The sequence below is a fragment of the Egretta garzetta genome, unplaced genomic scaffold (assembly GCF_000687185.1).
Source record: "Egretta garzetta isolate BGI_Z169 unplaced genomic scaffold, ASM68718v1 scaffold250, whole genome shotgun sequence".
Classification (NCBI taxonomy): Eukaryota; Metazoa; Chordata; class Aves; order Pelecaniformes; family Ardeidae; genus Egretta; species Egretta garzetta.
The window spans coordinates 226,133-233,638 of NW_009258294.1; positions in this window are offsets into that span (position 1 = coordinate 226,133).

A 7,506-nucleotide genomic window follows, 5' to 3' on the forward strand; every position below is an offset into this window, starting at 1 on the left:
AATCTGAATGTGCTTTTGTTTTAAGTTTTCCATTTCCTGTGGTCAGATTAAGACACTATATTCAACTCTGGGCATCTTGCATCCTTCATGGATCTACCAAGAGCAAGTACATACCATTGAGTATCAACCAAAGAAAAAAGTGTTGGCACCTTTGTTTTCATCTTCCCTACTTACTCTCCCTTTCTTTAAAAAATAAACTATTTCCAAGAATGTAATATACAAGAATTTGTCATAAAATGGACAAAACCATTTGACTACATGTCCTGTTACAAGGACTAACCTTTTTCCCTACCAGGAGTTCTAGAATTATCCTGCAAAAAGTGACTATGTTTTACAATAGGCTTTTACCTCACATCACCTGTTTATGTACCTGTAGTGAAATAATTCCTCATAAAACACGACCCAGGCAACCCAGTAATTTCTGCTTAGAGTCCGTATTATGTCATATTGGTCAATGGGTGTAATGAAGATCACTTTCAGTTTCCTTCTGGCAGTCTTGTGAGAGGGCAAAAGAACTTGTTAGATATAGAGCTTTACGTGTCATCTGTTTCTAACACGATGAAACAATATGAGAATAATGGGTGAAGCCCACATTCCTTGAAGAATACAAAAGACAGCAGACTCCAAGATGTTAATTGTTCCAGGCTGCCAGAACACTAGCAGTAACAGAAAACAAAGAATTCTGATACACATAAACTAGGCTACATACATTTGGCAGTTACTGTTTATGTAGCCTTTTTTGTTATTGTTTACTTGCCCGATTATTACTTAATATTATATGCAGATCAATAAATTTATACACAAGGCCTGATATCCCACAGCAGAAGACAGCTAACACTGTACAGCATTCATTAAAATTAAAAGTAGTTACAGAACAAAACTGTTTTCTTAAAACAATTATTAACTGCTATTAGTAAAGAATCCTGTTATTTGTCATTAAATATGCAAACACAAACACGCTAAAACAAAGTTTAAAATACAAGATAGATTTACTTGCCTAACATAAACTCCATATATGGTGAAAAATAATAAGACATAGGTTTTTAAAATTTTTTTTTTGTAATAAAAATGTTTATATAGATTAGTACAATTAGATACTTGTTGGAAGATAATAAATATCTGTAATTGCTGTGAAAGGTTATAATCAATAAACCTGTTTTTATAAATTTAGTTGATATTTGTATTTAGAAATTTAGAGAGCTACTTTAACCTTAAAAGCTGTCTTACATGCGTCATTTCCAACATACACGCTTAAGGAAAAAGTTCTTTGTACTTGTTTAGTGACAGGCAGAATACACAGGAAAATATACAAAATGCCAGCTTATAGCTAGTAAGCACCAGAGATGTAGAATGCAATGGCTGACAAATTTTTTTGCAGAACTGGTAAGCTAAAGCTTGAGGCTAATGATCTTTAGCAACTCTGTACTCTGCAACTCTCTACCCTGGGGCAACACCCTTTCAAAAGGCTGTGTGGTGCTACAGTTGAATGGAACTGACATACACATTCATGGCTGAGAAAAAAAGTAATTTCTATAAAGATTAATTACTATAAAGAAGTGAAGTGCTTAGAGTTCAAAAAGTTCCACTTGATCCCCCACATTTTTCAGTAGTATCAGCATTAAATGTTACTAGCCGCTTCAAAAGCTCATGAGGAAGTTAACATTGACTAAATAGAAACATTAATTTATTTCCAGAACTACGTAAGGCCAAATTGTTGAAATTGCTCAGCAGCCAGAGCTGAAACTATTGATCTTTAACACTAATTTATACATACTTAAAAGATAGATAAGCCCTCTGGATACCTAGCCTTAGTTTTCAGAGTCCTCCCATTTTTCCTCCCCATGAAAGCAGTATTCTTTCTTGATAGACACAGTTAGACAGTGGTCTCGGATTTTAATTAGAGCATGAAAATAAGAGCAAGAAATAGAGTTTTGTAGAGTAGTACATTATATAGGTGGAAGCTTCATCACTCATACTAAACACCCTCATAAATTCCATTTTTCAAATGTGGCTCTATACCCAATGAGGGTACGCTGGAGAGGCTCACTGCTGATCCATTAAAAAACTCTAGTGCAGGATGGGCCAGAACTTGAAAGCAAGTGACCCATAATTGCCAAAGCTGCATGCTGCAAGAACTGGCTATGTTATGTACTTTCTGTATTACACTCAGTTACACTGCACTTGACCAAGGACAAGCTAAAACTTTCTAGGATGTCTGCCAAGGGAAATGCACAGAAACATCTCAGCTACCACACATGGAAAATGTGGTACAGAGTTTTCAAATTTCCAGGAGAGGCTTTCATATTAGACAGTCATATGACCTCAGAGTAATAAATGGTCACCAAAATTTAGATTTATAATTTCTCTGGTATGGCCATTTATGTACAGGGAGGGTGTAAAAGTCAAAGAACTCCTGCTCTTTGCAATCAGGCTGCAATCAGATGCCTTGTATTAAAACTATAATTCTCAACAAACATGACCTTTGCATTTAATTTTCTCCCACCAAATGAGCAAATGAAGAAACCTATGGGCAAATTGAGTTCTCCCCTGGGATGCTGATGCAGAGACATGGTTGGTCATAGCTGGAGAATGAAGCTCTGCTTGCTACTGGTCTGCATTAAACTGCTTCCACCAGAGAAGTAGAGGCACTGTTACTAAAGCTTATCTGTACAAGAGGATCTTAGCAACATGTCTATAGCTATGCATGCAACCCTTATGTAGATACAATGAACAACTTGAAAACCAGGCCTTTTATTAATACAGTGTGTTTTGGTCAGATTGGTAAACTATAATGGCAGTAGCAGTTGCATTGTCTGTGTTTGGATTCCTGGTATGATCCTGCTGGATCATCTACTTCCTAATGAGGTTACAAGCCTCAGTGTAGCCTTAAAAGATTCCAGAATATTGGTCATCCATCCCAGCCATTGTGCAAAGGTAAAATGCAGCCGGTCTTCACTACTGCCACCTTCCAGGCATACTGGACCCATGTAGCAAAACACTCATGGGGCCAAGAGCCATAGGGCATATACCACATACGGCAGAGAGCTATGATAAAAGAAAGTGCCAAGGACTTCCTGCAGGAAGCAGTTGGTTTCTTAGAGTCTCACTGGTCCAGTGTAACAGGACTGGCATATGCAGCTGCTGGCCAGGACAATCCAATGGCATTCAACTCAGCAATCTCTGCTGGCTTAATACCTGCTGCAGCTGGGGATGTATACAGATTATCTTGGTCTCAGGAACTGTATTAGTATTAACCATATTGCTTGCAATTTTGCAATTAAATAAAACAATGCCAGCATATTTTGATTCATGCTTTGTCTAATATTGGTAAAATATCCACAACTTTGTTAGTATGTATGTATTTATGTGACATAAGAGTACCTTTTCTTGCTTTTAAAAGCAAACTTATTTGCACTTTTTATGTAAAGGAAAAGGTTAATGGGTTCCTCTGTGCTTTGGAGAAGTAGCATTTATTTTGTACTTTTCTGTTGACTGTATATTAAACTGTGCAACAAAACTGAAAGACAGATGTGTGTTCATGCCAGGTCAATAAATGTATTTTGTTGCCCACTAGATTTGAAAAGTGCTTGAAATTTTCCAGTGTTGTCTTTTGGCCACACATCTGCACTGAACTTTACATACAGTAATAAAGGTAAACTAGCAGCAATATAAAGTTAAATGAGCTATCTACAGCTACTATCTTCATATCCCATACATGCTGACAGCTAAAAACCAGCCCTTGTGCACTTTTTGAAATTGACCCTCCGCATTCTGCATCCTTACACAATCCTCTGATTTTTGCTTTACTTCCTTTCCTCAGAAAATCCTTGGCTCAAAGCCAGCTTGGTTTCTAATAAACAGAAAGAACTATTACTTCCCTTGCTGCAAAAATCTAGCTCTTCAAGACGTTTTGTCCACATAGGTTCTACTCTTGGGCCAATGCAAAAGCCCACATTTTTGTGGGTAGCAGTGTTTCTAAATGCCTTGTGCTTGTGGGAATATGAAGGACAGACGCTTGTCCATCTCATCCACCCTCAACTGCCTCTCAAATTACACATAAAAGAGAACCAGATACTACTGGGCCATATCTTACAACAGAAATAAGGGCAGAATGTAGAATCCACTGTAACAACCCTGTTGACACTTAAGCTACAAGCCACAGTTATAGCCTTCTCTAGTGCCCCCCGAAAACTCTTGCCATGTGGTAGTGGTAAACTCCGCTCTTGCTGGGCTCACATCGGCCAAAACCTGAACAATGCCTGAGTAGCTGATGTGCCTTCACATTTCCAAACCATTTCAGTGTAGCCCCGATTACATGTTTGGACCACATGCTTTATTTGCTCCTTCCTTGAGCTCCCCTGACAAGAGTCAAGTACAAATTGGTACAAGACTAAGAGTAATGGCCTAATATGAATACTTTAGTCTTTCAATACTGATTTTGTAAGGTCTTTTCAACTCTGCTAGCTTCAGTTTCTGGATGGGAGAAACAGGCTGCTCTGCTGCACATTCACTATGTTCCCTGCTTACACAGAAAAGCAAGCCTTCCTTCTTCCCAGTCCTTTTTGAATTTACCTATCATCAGCTGCATTCTTGTAGCTATTAGGGAAAAGAACTGAGAAATTTTTTTTGAAGAGTATTTTCTAAGAAGGTCTAATCTTTCAATTTCTGTCAGTTTGTCCTCTCCCATTTATCTTGGCAGAAGTAATTGATTTCTGTTTCTGCATACCATCACTTACAGCTCAAGTAACTTTGCTGACACTCGGGAGCAAACCAGCTGCTCCTTTTAGACACTGCTTAGTGCTAGATTTGCTGTCTGCAGTTGTTTGCAGGAGGAACTTTAGGTTTGTCATCTGGTAATCATATTCAGAAAAATCTTGGAACTGCTTCAGAATTTGCAGTAAAACAACAAAATCATATGTAAGTGTGAATGTTCCCTGAACATTAATATGTAGAGGCATCCTTGCAAGGATTAAAAGGTATCAGATGCCTACCTTGTAATAAATTACTATTTCTGTATCTCCAGAAATCTCTTCCTGAGTATTTTTTTGTGTCAACATAGATTTAAGAAGCCTGTCTTCATTACATTTGTAATCCCCAGGATATGCAGTCCACAGTCTTTACACCTCTTGGGTTTTGGCCTCACCAACAGGAAGGACAACAATACTTCACAGTCAATTCCTGATTCAAAACTTCTGCCATTTAGCAGGATTCATGCACCTCTCCTACCACTTCTTAAACTGGAGAAGCAATTTTATGCTTTTATGACCATTTTTTTTTTCTGCTTTGCTTCTCTGAATTACTGCTCATCTTTTTCCAGTACCCGATTCTCGGGCTGCAAAAACTGTTCTTTCATGTCACAGGCAAGTCCAGGCTGAGTTCACACAATTCTCCTGGAATTAATGTCGGATTCTCTGTATACATACTGGGGAAAATTAACTCATACTTGACCTATTTCTTGTTCTTTCCACTAAGCATTCTCTACTGGCCACTACAGTGAGATAAATGCCTACTCCAAGGTGCAGCTCAAACAAGGACTGTCTGCTGTACCAGCCATATCACCCACATTCCATGTGCCGAAGTAAGAAACTCACTTTCAAATATTGGCTGTTTGTTAACAAAAAGTTATGGTTTTGCATCAATTTCTTAGGCCATGGAAGAAGGAAAACACGTTAGGACAGGCCTCCCCCACTTTCTGTGTTTGTCTATCACAGGTTCTTCTATGATCACCTTGCAGAAAAGCACTCTACAGGCAAGAACAGTATTTTGAAAGCTTAACATGTAGCTGAACTGTAGAATACTGGCCAGACAAGCCTCAAACAGCCTACTGTAATTTTAGTATTGGCATGTTGCTAATACGAATTGACAAGGATGAACAGAGGTAAGCAATTCCTCCTCCCCAGTAGTTAAAACTGAGCATGACACTAGGAAGACCTGCTTTTTATACTGTGTAAATGGATTCCATCATAATTCCACTCCTTCCTTAACCAAGACACCCTGTGACTACATAGTAATACCCCACCACTAATTCCTCTTTGATATTCTACTTTACTGTGCATGTGATTAAAAAAAATGGAGCGAGGAATGATTTTACAAATACGAGCATGTTATCTGCATGGGATCTCAATGTATATGCTAGTACTAGGTGTCCATGACCTAGAGATAGCCAAAATAGTCTGGTCTTATACTTGTACATTTACTCGAAGGAATCAATATGAACAACTAATTAAAGAAGTATATTGTCTTCTTTTTATTACATCAGTATTGACAAGCAAAGTTCTATCACCTGAAGACAATCATAAAAATCACAGTTATAGTGGTTCCTTTCCTGTCCTGTTATCCTATGCTATTTAATTTTTATAAATGCTACCTGTCAGTGCCACTCACGTTCTTGAAAACAACTTCAATTTCTAATTAATTTTTCTTCTTTGTAAAAAGCAAGAATAGGGGAAAATAAAGCAGTAATTCAGTTGTCTAACCTTTAGTTATGGATGGGATGCTGGAAGAGGACCCAGGGGACCAAGGATCCTGCTCTCAGTTCTTCCATGTTGCTACGAGAACTCTGTACTTCATTGTCTTCATCTGCAAGAGGTGGAAAATTGTATTTATGCACACTTAAATATACTTTCTGTGTAATACACTTAATTTCAAAAATATTATAAGCAATTAATTACATTTCCTTTACTTTGCTTTTACATACCATTTCCATTTAATGTGTTTAGTTCAGCTGAGATTGAAATAAAAGATATTGTAAGAACACCAACTTCCTGCAGAACTTCTGGACCAATCACATATGAAACAACAAAGTACCGTGCTTTCCAAGTTTATGCTAGACATCCAGGTATGACTGTTGATCAGCAAATTCAGTATTTTGAGAAAAGAAGAAAAGACATGTTTGTCAAGATCTTAGTTTGTTTTATGCACTGTAGTTTCAAGGAAAATATTTAAAATAGAACTTAATGTGTCACATTTGCAAAAGTGGCCTCTTCAACAACTCAAAAATTTTTATTTGGGTGCCACTGTGTATAAAATGATCATGTACCTAATATATAAACTTGACCTTGCATCCCATGCACAAAAATAATGAGTTAAAAAAATCACCACATTCAAAATCATTACAGCAGTTTGTCCTCCTACATTTTTGAGAGCTAAACCAAACAAAAGTAGGAACTGTCCAGAGAGAGGAGAGTGCCAGACTTGGTCCGGTTTCAATAACCTGGTTTAAAGATCATGTCTTTACAGCCATGATATTCTGCGAGTGGTATAGTCTTACCGGATGAATTGAATTTATTTTGACACTGCTGTGTATTTGGTTTACAATTGATATTTCTACAAAAAAGTTAGTACAAGGCTAATAATAGTCAGAAACCCACCCTCAAAATTTGAAATCATTATTATGAGAGAAAAGTCATCATTGCACTGCTGAACAGATTCGTAGTGCTTTTAGAACATCCACTATTCTGATCCTACATCTCAAGGATATAGTAAAACTGAAAATGGTATACACAG